The 12796-nt window shown below is 41.2% G+C and overlaps 1 protein-coding gene across 1 annotated transcript in view; it reads left to right on the plus strand.

The window, feature by feature from the left end:
* Positions 1 to 12796, plus strand: part of SND1 (staphylococcal nuclease and tudor domain containing 1) — a 426838-nt gene that overhangs the window by 130035 nt on the left and 284007 nt on the right. The gene's annotated exons all lie outside the window — the stretch shown is intronic.

A 12796-nucleotide genomic window follows, 5' to 3' on the forward strand; every position in this document is an offset into this window, starting at 1 on the left:
TGTTGTAGAAGTGAAGTCTGACAGCTGCTACCTAACCTGTTCAAGATTTTTATTCCATCTACTTCAACCTTTTTAGATTTTTGAAGCCTTATTAGATATAAACAGTTTTTGCCAAGAGGAACTGGCTTCTCCCCGTTCACTGATGAAACACTGGTCATCAGACAGGGATTAGCAGAAGGTTGGGTTTCTCCTTTCCCCTGATGAATATTTGTGTTCACAGAGAAACAGCAGCTATAAGCACCGTTGTTTAAGAGACTGGTAGAGAGACTGGGTGCTCTTAACATGTTGATAATCAAGGTTACCAACTCTGAAGAGTGGTGGTGGTAGGCCAAGCATATTTGTGTGTTTCTGGGGACTCTTATAGTAACCGAACTTGGACGTCACCTGAGCCTTTCTTTGCTGTTTTGCTTCATGTGAGATTTCATGAGAGTCATTTATCGTCAGTTATGAAGTATTTATTGAGCACCTACTGTGCCCAAATCTTTTTGTGCTCTGCCTTGAAGACTTCTTAAATTTTCCCTGATTATATATAACACGCTGTGGTTTGGATAATTAGTGTTCATGAAGGTGCATGCATACACCAATTATTTTGCTTTTTTGTGTATGGAGAGGAAACACTTAAATTGAAGCCTCTGGGTTCTTATCTAATGGCTCACCTTCTTACTTTATGGCTAATGGAACCATATCTAGACAGCATTCTAGATACAAAGGGAACAAAAAGATACTGGCTTTTGAGTTTCTCTGTGTGGGTCATATTGTAGTCAGCCAGGCACTTTATACATAGTAACTGATTCAAGCTTCAGAATACTGCCTCAGGTTTCCTGGAACCCTTGCTGTTGAAGTTTTCATTTTTTTTGTTTTATCCATTGCATTATCATCCATTGCCAAGATTTTGGGCCTAAGTTTCAAATAAATACTCCCTTCTGTCTGTCTTTCCACACTGCTGCTCAGTTGGTCTTTGTAAAATTCCAATCACATTCTTCGTTTTGTAAAATGGTAATATTCCAGTCTCTCCCCTTCATTTGTCTGTTCCAGAGGTTAACATCTCTGTCTGGCAAACAGCACCAGGCTCTGACTGAGCTTTCCACTGGCTCCCTATCCAGCGTTTACCTCCTGTTTGAGCTCTCCATTCTTTTCTACTGCTTCTCTTGTGTGTCTCTCTCTGGAAAACTAACTCATCCTTCCAGTTGCAAAACTTGAGAAAAAGTGCCTCACCTCTTCTGACGTTATTTCTTAAAAGAGTGAACAACCAATTCCCAAAACTTAATATATTTATGTGTATGTGTAACACATTTTTAATACCTTCAGTCTGGAATAGTTGACATTAAATTTGGTCAAATTCAGACTTGACATATTGTTGTTGTTGTTGTTTTTTTTTGAAAACTGGGGTAGAGTTCACCCCCAAGCCCTAGTTTCTCAGACTTGTGTTTTTGAGTCTCTTGTGTATGAGGTGAAATTGACAGAAAGGCTGGAAACAGTGAGGATGGGAATGAAGCAGGAAACATTTTCAAATGTTCTGTTTACTGAAATATAGAATATTGGACGGAGAAGGCAATGGCATCCCACTCCAGTATTCTTGCCTGGAAAAATCCCATGGATGGAGGAGCCTTGTAGGCTGCAGTCCATGGGGTCGTGAAGAGTCGGACATGACTGAGCGACTTCACTTTCACTTTTCACTTTCATGCATTGGAGAAGGAAATGGCAACCCACTCCAGTGTTCTTGCCTGGAGAATCCCAGGGACAGGGGAGCTGCCGTCTATCGGGTCACACAGAGTTGGACACGACTGAAGTGACTTAGCAGCAGCAGAGAAGAAGTGAAGAAACCTGCTAATCATGCAAAGGGGCTGACTTAAAAGGAGGGTATTGTAATTGACCCTAGTGGAAGGGAAGAAAGAGTTAAAAGGGAAACTAACTGGAGAATGAACAGCACTGAGACATGAAGCCCTCCCCGAGATTGTCTACTGTCTACTGGAATTTTGTGAGCTGGTTCTTGATTATACAGAGATAGAAATGATATTGATTCATCTTGGGTATTCTGATGTGTGCTCTTCAAAGAGGAAGGAAAGCCCATTCTCTATCAATTTTATTAGTGGTGAGATGACATTCTTTAAGAAATATCACCCATGGTGGTCACTGGGGAACTTGAGCCATCTAAGCCTTTTGGCCTAAAACTAATTTAACAAGTCAGTATCTTTCTGGATGACTGTAATTGCTAGATGTTCGATAGGCATGAAATTTAGTTAGCATTCTTGCTGTTGAATTGATTTTTAATGTTTATTTGCAAAACCATAAATGTACGTCCAAAATCTTGAGTGCTTTCCCAGGGTTATCCATTGTACACTCCCCAGATATGAAATATCAATTGTACAGGCTAGCAAAATGGTATTTAATGGTGGCTGGCAGGATAGTGTTTAAGGACAATATGTATTGGATACTTAAATTTTTCTGTTATCTGACTCTTGGCACAGATCATTGAATTTAAGTTGTACTGAGATTGCAGAAGATCTGGCTGCCTTAATAACCCAGGCTGTGCAGCATGTTTATTTAGTCTCAAGACTTTCCTGTGTCTTCTGCTTTCCAAGCATGTACAGAAGAAAATAAAACAATTTTGGTTCCTGTTTTCACATCTACTTGTATTAGGAAAGATGTCTTTTAAAAAATGGTAGGGACATTTTCAGGACGCTTCTTGAAGCCTAGGGCACACCGGTTTTTTGATTTGTTGACATCAGTCATTTCTTTCCCCCTTCTCTACTGTTTGCCTTCTTTGATTATACCTCAAGACCCAAGGTTTTCACCACACTTCAGTTTACAATTTTGAGGCTAAATTTGGTCAAGCTCCAGCTATAAAGGATGTTCCATTTCATACCCGTATCATTTTGTCTTGAATTTCATTTAAATTGATCACTGTATTTTAGGCATATGCAATGTCTTCTTAATGACTTCTTGGATAAAATACATTGTTCAGTTAGAGAAGTAAATGAAATCGTCTGGGTTACCAAGCATGACTCACTTAAAATCTCATTTGGAACAATTTCTCTGTCCACCCTTTGTTAACCATATATCCTGCTGATTCTGTAGTACTGGGACTTGCACAAGAGTTAAAATAAACCACGGAGATCTGGACTTGGGATATCAGTCCCACCGTCAATTCAAGGACTGTGGTTGGATCTCTTTCCTTTCTGCTTTTTCTTTGATTTATTTTTTATTTTACGTTCATCCTTTGCGGTAAGCTTCTTAACTGCTTGTTTATTTTGTCTTAGAAAAGTATGAGCATATGTGTTAAACTACAAGGAATTTTGGAGTGATTAAATGGATATGATATCATATACATAACCCATATGGGTTGTCTGAATAAGATTCCCCTTTATAATAGGCCAAAATTTGCATTTTTGCTTACAGTTTCTACACCGTATCTTTGCGAGCATGCCTCTGGAACATACAGTAAGCGTCCCATCCTTGTCATGCATCCATCTGCTCGCTGGAACCCTTTCTACTTAGTCCTCTGTCCCACCACCCATTTCTTAGGTTACAGTCTTGGTACAGAATGGCAAGGGGTACCATCTGTTACCATTGGATATTGTATAAACCTGTTGGGAAATGGTATAAAAAATTAAATCCTTCAATGTTTTCTTCATCCCTATATTCTTTTTATGCACAGCTTAACCCTGCTGATGCTAAATTAAATAATGATAATCTGTTAACTTTACAAGGACATAGTTTAAAGGCACTGAAAACACAAAGGGAAAAGGTATAGCTCTTTGTAACTTTTCTAGAACACAGCAAATAAAATTGACTGTTGGTAAACCAATTTGTCATAGAAGCACTGGAGAAAAAATTGTAAATAAAATGATTTTTAAAGTTATAATATAGAGGAGTCTTTTTAAATCACAAATAATCACTAATATTCTGTTATGTTGGAATTTTTGTTTTCCTGAAGTAAATTTTAAGCAATGCTATTTGATTTCAATTTGGATTGATCAACAGAAAAGTGAAAGTCGCTCAATCATGTCTGACTGTTTGCGACCCTGTGGACTATACAATCGTGGAATTCTCCAGGCCAGAATACTGGAGTGGGTAGCCTTTCCCTTCTTCAGGGATCTTCCCAACCCAGGGATTGAACCCAGGTCTCCCGCATTGCGGGCAGATTCTTTACCAGCTGAGCCACAATATAGTCAGCTAAATATTTGCGGTTAGGACAAAGTGTTAATTTACCAAGTGTGAACACATTGCCACCTGGCAATTAATTCTCTATGCTTTGAAAATTGTTTCACGCCATAGCTTTAGTGCTAAAACCTGTAATCTAAATATTTCCTGTGGATTAGGCTAGATTAAATTGTTATTTGTCCCATCTGTTCAAAATTCATGTGGAATGAGGTCCAATTATTTTGTAGTTAAATTCTGATTTTGCAGGTTGAATGAAGTTCTAGAAAAGACTGGAGAGATTGGAGGGGCCAGTGGAGTTATTACAGTTGTAGGGTGTGGTGATGGCGAATCAGTGCATTTGTCTTAAAACAACTGCCATTGTTTGTGGCTGTGTTAGCCACAGCCCCCCACACATATTTGGTGGCAGGTAAGGGTAGGGCACAGGTAAATAAAATGGGAAAATAGTTATTCATTTGAGTGCTGTTGATCAGTGTTGATGTTTTAATGTCTCACAAATATTCCTGTTATCTTTCTCCTGTTACCGGGGGCATCTCTACTCTGAAAGTTGGGGCTTCATTTATTTTCCTTCTCTCTGTTCTTTCCTGCCTCCCTAGCTCCCAATTTGGATTAAAACTTAAACAGCTTAGACCTCGAAGAAATAAGACATTTACACAATTGGAGATTTATTACTTTTAAATTTTTAAAAATGAACTTTAGAAGGGTTCTTTTATCTTTTTAAGGTTTCCAAGTACTGCCCATGTCTGAGGAGACTGACAGTTATCCTGGGGAGGGGAGGGCAAAAGAAACTCCTCAGCACGTTCTCTGAAAAGATCAATCTTCTATTTCCTTTCTGTGACCTGATTTGGTGAAGATATTTCCACCTCAAAGGAGGATCTTAAGAATACCATATATTCTCATTTTTAGGTGAATGGAGCAGCTTTGATGTTATCATGCCCTCACTTGAATGTGAATGTTAAAACATGGCAAATTTTTGAGGACTCACAGGGAATTGATCTGTTTCATGTAACATTTACAGGCTGATGGGCATTTTGAAATAGAAGGAATGTCATTTAGACCCAGCCACTTTTTCCCCCTCTTCTAACAACAGGAAATTGAAGCCCAGAGAGATTAAGTAATTTTTATTCAACAAACATTAATTGAATGTGTTCCATATGTCATACCCAATCCTAGAAGCTAGGGGCTACAGAGATGAATAAGTTTAAGTCCCTGTTGGAAATAAATACACAGTTCTCAGATCGTACAGTTTGTAATTAGAAGGATAGGAAGTAGAATATTTATGAATCATTCCTAGTCAGATCTTTATATGATAATTATCAACTCTCTGTTCTTCCCCTTACCTTAATTTATTAAGTCATCCAATAAAGATGATTTGCACTTACTTACTTAGTTTGTGGGGCTAAATCTGGGGTTTTCCCTAGGCTTCTTCACTTCATCTTCCATTCTTTGTCCTAAGATCAGTGGACACTCGCCACCTCCATTTTATCAGCCTACAAAAGCTGACTGAAACTGACTCTTGCTGAAGTTTTATTGCCACCCTGAGTGACCACATTTCAGTCCTTCCTGTGACTGTTTTGAATGTGCCGACTCTGTCCCCTCTTCTTAAACTCCATTCTCCCTTGGTTCCTTGGTGCCCCAATTCTCCTGCCTCTCTTCCTTTGTGTTGCCACTGCCACTTCGTAATTCCCTGAATGGACCACACTTTCCCACGTCTCTGGAGCAGCTGGTCATCCTTCAGACTCGGCTCAGATCTCATCTCCTCGGGAAATGCTGCTAGCCTTTTGAACTGAGCCCCTTCCATTGCTTGGCTCTTCTTTTGCACCTTGTATTTCTTCATGAATCCTGTAATTTTGTGGTTTGTAAATCAACCTTCTCCTTTTGAGATTTTTATTTGTCTTGATGGAGAACAGGGACAGTTTTCCCTACAACTGGCACTTGATGCTGCTTTTAAAATATACTTTAACACAGAATGACTTCTGTAGCTCAGCCCACAGCAGTCCATCCCTCTGTTTTTCCAGCGCTCTACTGGGGTCTGTGTGGTAGGCCAGTACTTTGCTGCCAAGAAACAGCCTGTGGTGACCTGCTATTAATGGTAGATTTATAGTGCTATCAATTATCAGTGTGTTAATTCACTTGAGAGGCTTAAACATAACCCTTAGTTATACTCAGATCGATTGGCAAATCTTTTTTAAAAATTCATAAATTATACATGCATTAACTTGAGCCTAACTCTGATTAAATCTTAGTTCATAATTAGTGTGAGGCAACTAACAAATTTTTCACAGGTAAAATAAGGGTTCTCAACGCAGTAGTGATTTTCTTGCATAATGCATTGTTTCCACATTGTATTATAACCTAAACATTTATGACTCCGGTGTGCTGAGCAGCACCCCATCCTACCTGTGTATCACAATTAAACAAGAACATACAGATTGGTTTTCCCCAGTGCCTATTTCTCTGTGTCATGTGACCATGATAAGCCTTTTAGACCTCTTAATAAAATGATCCGTTTGCTGAGATAGAATGTTTTTCTTGTTTCCCCATTTCATTTGGGTTGCTGACCTTTTATCCTTGGCTGTATACTTGTCCTTGATTAAAATTAGATGAATAAAGCTAAATCAAAGTAAAAAGAAGAATATCCTCAGTAGAGTAAGTGACCATATATTACCATTAAACTGTTCAGAAGGAAATACCAGGTGGCTTTTTGGTTTTGTTTTTACTTATAGCCTTTTATTTCTGATTTGTACTGATAACCAGCCATATGCATTATACCTTATTTTACAAAAGTATTCCAATAGGGATGTAGTTTTTTTAAGCTGCTGGTTCCAAATTTTGTGTGTGTTTGTCTTTTCCAGTAACCTTTTGGTCTTGGGTGGCGTTCAAATCTGTAAGATTTATTAGGTGAACATTCTGTAGCTAAGTGGCAAGATGTTCTGGCTTCTCATTAGCAGTGACCCTGGGTAGTTTTCTCACATTCAGCAGCATTTGTTGAAGCCACCCAGCATCCCTGTCACCTCGCAGTGAGGCCGTGCTGGGGTGCTGGGTGAGGAGGTCACCTTGTGCACATCTCCACTGCGGGGAGGGCTCTTTGTAGGGAGTGCTCAGGCCAACTGGTTTCTCTTTTCTTTTTGCATGTGAACTCTACTCCTGTAGCCAAGAGCTTATTGCTTTGCTTAGAAGAAGACTTTTGCTCTAAACTGGAGACGCATCCTAGAGTCCTTAGATGCCTTGTAATAGAATTCAGCGGCCATGGATTTTGGAGTCAGTTAATAGTCACTTAAACCAGAGGAGCCTGGCATGCTGCAGTCCATGTGGTTGCAGAGTCAGACACGTCTTAGCAACTGAACAACAACGAATTAGAGTTCGATTTTTGCCCCACCCATTTTCTACTGTTGCCAGCTTTGGTCTACATTACCCGAGCCTCTTTTCCTTCGTCTGTTTAAAAAAAAATTGTATTTGCTGACTTTTGGATTCTATTGAGGATTAAATGAGTACAGTGGAGTTAAAAAGATGAGTCAGATGCTGTTTTTAAGCTAAGTTTCTAATCACCTATGAGCTATAAGAAGCATAGATATTGACTTGGGCCAGATGAACCATGAGAGAAAACAGGATATTTGAGAGAGCTCAGACGGTTTCCTGGGGATGGTGGGTGGCATTTGAGGATGGCCTTACAAAGTGTTTGGCATTTTAGTAAGCAAAGTCTTCAGCACTGAGATAGCAGTCACATCCAGGCACTGGAAATAACATAAAAAGGGGTGTAGAAGATTCAGTCATGGGCTTGTTCAGGAAGGAAACAATTTGGAATACAGTTGCTGGGATCAGAAGTGGGCTAGCATGTTTGAGTCTATCCATAATTAATACCTTCTTGTAGCTAAGTAAAGATCAGAATTCATATCTGAAAAGTCTCATGTTTACTTGGGTTTTGAATTTTTAGCCTGCTATGGCTTCTTGCCACTTAAACCAGAATATTACCTTGATTGAATTCCACTTTTCTTTTCCTTATGGTTAAATAGCATAAAATTTACATTCTCATTCATTTAAGTGTACAGCTCAGAAGTGTTTAGGATATTCACGTTGTTTTGAGACAAATCTCCAAAACTTCATCTTGCAGAACTGAATCCCTTGTACCCATTAATCAGTCCCTTTTCCCCTTCCCCTCAGTCTCTGGTAACCATTATAGCTCTACTTTTTTTGACAGTTGACTTTAAAAGAAATTTGTGGAATTCACCTATAACATTGCATGATAAGTCATGTGACAGCAAATCTGGTGCTATTTATCTCTTTTTTCTGTCTGGCTATAGTGGAAAGATGACCTTTTGTGGGTGTTCCGTGAATTTGGCCACCCTCACATTGTGTATATGTCTGTCTTCATGCAATATGGTAGCCTCTCTGACACAGTGAAAAGTTTTTACTTTTCCATCTTTTCCAGATATATAGTCATTATGGTAGGTCTTTAAAATCATAAAACGATTCACTACTCATGAGAGTCCGGCAAACTGTTGGGGAACAAAAATAGGGAACATTGTTCTCTTACTGCTGAAATTCTCTGTCTTGTAGACTCCATGGATTTGACACCTACTGGCTTGGAAGTCTTCCCTTTATGCTAATGTGATGTTTGTGCTGCCAGCTGTTAAATGCTGAAGCGTTTCTCTTCATCAGCCATTTTAGCTGTGGAAGCTCTTTGTGTGCACTCCAGCCGTTTTTCTTGTGGGTTTGTATGTGTGCACACGTGCACATTTTACATTGTAGGTGGTCCTGCTCTATGGGGATTGGCCAGGTAGAAGTATCTGGAACAGGTACGAGGCATTATTCTCTCAGGAGAGAGTTGATTATCACGAGTTGGACTGATCCTCTCTGGTTACAATTTTTGTTTAGTTATATAGAGAGGGTGCTTTTGGCCACTATGGTAGTAAAGAAACCACAGCAGTTATTTTAACAAACAGCTTAACATAAAGAATTATTAACTAGGAATGGGAATACTAAAAAGGCAAAAAGAGAACCATAAGGGTTACATGGAGGTTTTAACCACACCACACAGATACAACCTTTGGACACAAGTGTGAGATCGAAATGTGAGAACTCAGGCATTTGGAGGATGGACCCATTGGAAGCGAGACTCAGATCTCTGTTGAGCCGATGAAGGGTAGAAGGGGAACTCTGTGGATCTGGGACCCAAGCCTTCCAGGAGGGGCTGCCAGTTGATTGTTCTGGTGACTCTGAGAGGGTGTGTTGAGGATGTTTCTGGGAGTGTCGGGAAAACTGCAAGCTGGAATCAGTTGGTGTTGCTGGAACAAGCTGCCATTGCAGAGAAGAACTGCTCCGGAGAAGCTGACTGAAATAGAGAGTTTGTCCCTTCTTCCTCCTGTCCATTCTCCCTTTGACACCCCCTATTGGCAGAGCCTAACAGGGAACCAACCTGCTGGCAAGGCAGAAACAGGATTGGCAATTTTCCCAACCCGACACCACAAAGTGGAATTTTTAAAAGGCTAACTTTGGAATGGCAAGCCACTCCAGTACTCTTGCCTAGAAAATCCCGTGGATGGAGCAGCCTGGTAGGCTGCAGTCTGTGGGGTCGCTAAGGGTCGGACACGACTGAACGACTTTACTTTCACTTTTCACTTTCACACATTGGAGAAGGAAATGGCAACCCACTCCAGTGTTCTTGCCTGGAGAATCCCAGGGACGGGGGAGCCTGGTGGGCTTCCGTCTATGGGGTCACACAGAGTCGGACACGACTGAAGTGACTTAGCAGCAGCAGCAGCAACTTTGGAACTTGTTACAAGCTATTTGGACAGTGGCTTCACGACTGGCACAAACTACGTCCACCTTTTGTTGAGCTTCCCGGGAGCTGGTGGCTTTGGGTGGGCCTGCATTCCATGCTGAAATGGACCCTTTCAGGTCTGAGGAGGGTTGCGTGTGGAACCAGGTGGGTCAGTTCTTGCTACCTCAGTGGTTGGGAGTCAGGTGAGAAAAACTAGCCTGAACTCTTTTGGGCTCTATTGCTCTGACATACGTTATGTGGGGCATGCTTTTTATCTGGACCCTTAACTTCTCAGTTGAGTAAAGCTGAGAGTTCCAGCTTTATTGATTGCTGTGGGGATTAAAAGTAATATGAAATGTAGGAAATTATGGTGGAGAGACAACCTTTTAAGGGGGTTAAGTTAGAAGCCCAGCTGTGGGAGAGGAAAGTGTGTGGTTATCAAAATTGGATAGTGACATGATTGACCTAAAAACATTAAATAGGCACAGTTAAAGTGACATTACATAATGCAGGCTTCCCAGATGGCACTAGTAGTAAAGAACCCACCTGCCAATGCAGGAGACATAAGAGATGCGGGTTTGATCCCTAGGTCAGAAAGATCCCCTGGAGGAGGGCATGGCAACCCACTGTAGCGTTCTTACCTAGAGAATCCCATGAACAGAAGAGCCTGGTGAGCCACAGTCCATGGGGTTGCAAAGAGTCGGGTACAGCTGAAGTGACTTAGCATATAGGCACTTAAAGCAGGACCTAAAACTGCCTTCTTACAGACCAAGGCCCTGGTCTCAGGTCCCCTCTCTGTCCACACGGAGACAAGCAGCAGTGGGTGACAGCCCTTGGCATAGGGTGACATGCTTCTGCTCACACCCTTCTGCCCCCCACATTCACCTGACTGTTCTGTCAACCTGGTCACTTGTCTACTTGTTCCCTAGGCACCAACAACTATCACGCAACAACCCCATTATATTCCTGAGCCTATTTCTTTCATTTGGGCAGAGGACTAGTCTTTTGCCTAGGGGCATCCTCTACCGGGTTCTGGCTTCAGGTTTGTGAATGACCCCTTCCTGCAGTCGGCCAAGCCATAGCATGTGTACATGATGAAGTTGCCTTTGTACCTTGCTGCATCTGAGTGTCTGTGCTGTTCACAATTCTGGTAACTTCCTTTGCCCATATTTCTTCATGGTGGTAGTAGGTGACAGATGTTATATTATTCTTATTGATGACAGGCTACACAGTATGAGAGAGTCATCTTTGTAGAATTAGAATGATACCTGTCCTAAAAAAAAAACAAACCACAGGCCCCATTTTGCTGAGTGTTTAAACACAGGCTGAACACATGAATTTGTAGATGAAATATGTGGCACTGGACCTGCAGCCTGATTTAGATGTGGAAGTGATGCAGCAGGCAAGGTAGGAGCCCTGTGTCTAAAGGGAGGCCTTGAGCCATGCACTTACATAATTCAGTCCCATTTTTTTGAACTGCACTACAATGTATTGCACAAATTTGAGTGGAAATCTGGCTCAATTGGAGGTTCCACTGGCACCAGCTAAATAATGGTGTCATACCCAGCATCATTGTCCCCTCCTGTGTTCTTACAGGAAGAAACTTTAATAATTATTATTATTTTTTAACACGTGGAGAAGGGAAGGCATTCACCAAGAAACATTTCTCTAACAAAACAGTGTTCTTTTCTGAATGGGCTCAGCCGAGCCCGCTGTCTTTTGCAGAGAAGATTGCCTTCCTATTGCAAGAGATTTATTTTCTTTTCCTTTGGGACCTTCCCCCTCTTCTAGAACGGTGGGAGGGCCGGTGGCACATTGCCGTGTGCTGGATGTGTTTCATCTGGCCTGCAGCCTGTACTTTAAGTAACGGGGTTGTCTCTTCGGAGGGCACGGGCTCTCCATTTTTAGCCTGGAGATGAAGGGTGAGAAATAGGGAGACTTGTCCTCCATTACTAGAAAACAAGATTCGGGGCCAACTGGTTAATTATGAGCTTCCAGTGAAAAGGAACGATGTTCCACAGGGGCTGAGAGAGTTGAGATATGTTGGTCCCCGTGACTTTCCAAGATCTCTTAGACCCCAGGCCTGCTCTGGTCCTTGAAGACCCCCATTTTCCCTTCTGCTTTTAAACTCTGGTTTCTTATTCGTAGACCGTATTTCTTTTTTTTTTTTTTTTGGTGCCTTTTCCTATATTAACGTTGATTTATGTTTGCAATCCATCTTCAGAACTATTAGCTCTGTTGAAAGTGGGCCTTACTAGAGAGACACTAATTATTTTTATTCTCAGCTTCCTTTGCTCATTTGAGCAACACATGAAGAGTGCATCATTCAGCAGAACCTCACACCTCAGTGTTGTCAGAGACTAGCCTTTTGAGGACAAAGGAACAACAATCTTTATCCTTTTCTTTTTCTTCCATCTTAACCACAAAAAATACTACCCAGGCAATTTAGGCTTGGTATAGACTCAGATTGGTGAATTAGTTAGGAAGGTAGGCTGCTGGTACTTTTGAGCCCATATGAAGGGAATTACCCTTTTTGTATAAGGGCTTCTCTGGTGGCTCTGGCGTTAAGAGAATCTGCCTGCAGTGTGGAAGACCTGGGTTCGATCCCTGGGTTGGAAAGATCCCCTGGAGGAGGGCATGGCAGCCCGCTCCAGCATTCTTGCTTGGAGAATTCCATGGGCAGAGAAGGCTGGCGGGCTATAGTCCATGGGGTTGCAAAGAGCTGAACACATCTGAGTGACTAACACTCACTTTTTTCATATTGTAGCTTACTATCATTATATGTAGTGTTGAACTCTCACAGCCTTTTTGTTTTTATAGTATCAATTCGGCTTTACTTGAATTATTATATATGTTCTGTAAGGATAACCATTA

Source organism: Moschus berezovskii, chromosome 3 (genome assembly GCF_049115385.1).
Source record: "Moschus berezovskii isolate FMDL1 chromosome 3, NW_MosBer_1.0, whole genome shotgun sequence".
Classification (NCBI taxonomy): domain Eukaryota; kingdom Metazoa; phylum Chordata; class Mammalia; order Artiodactyla; family Moschidae; genus Moschus; species Moschus berezovskii.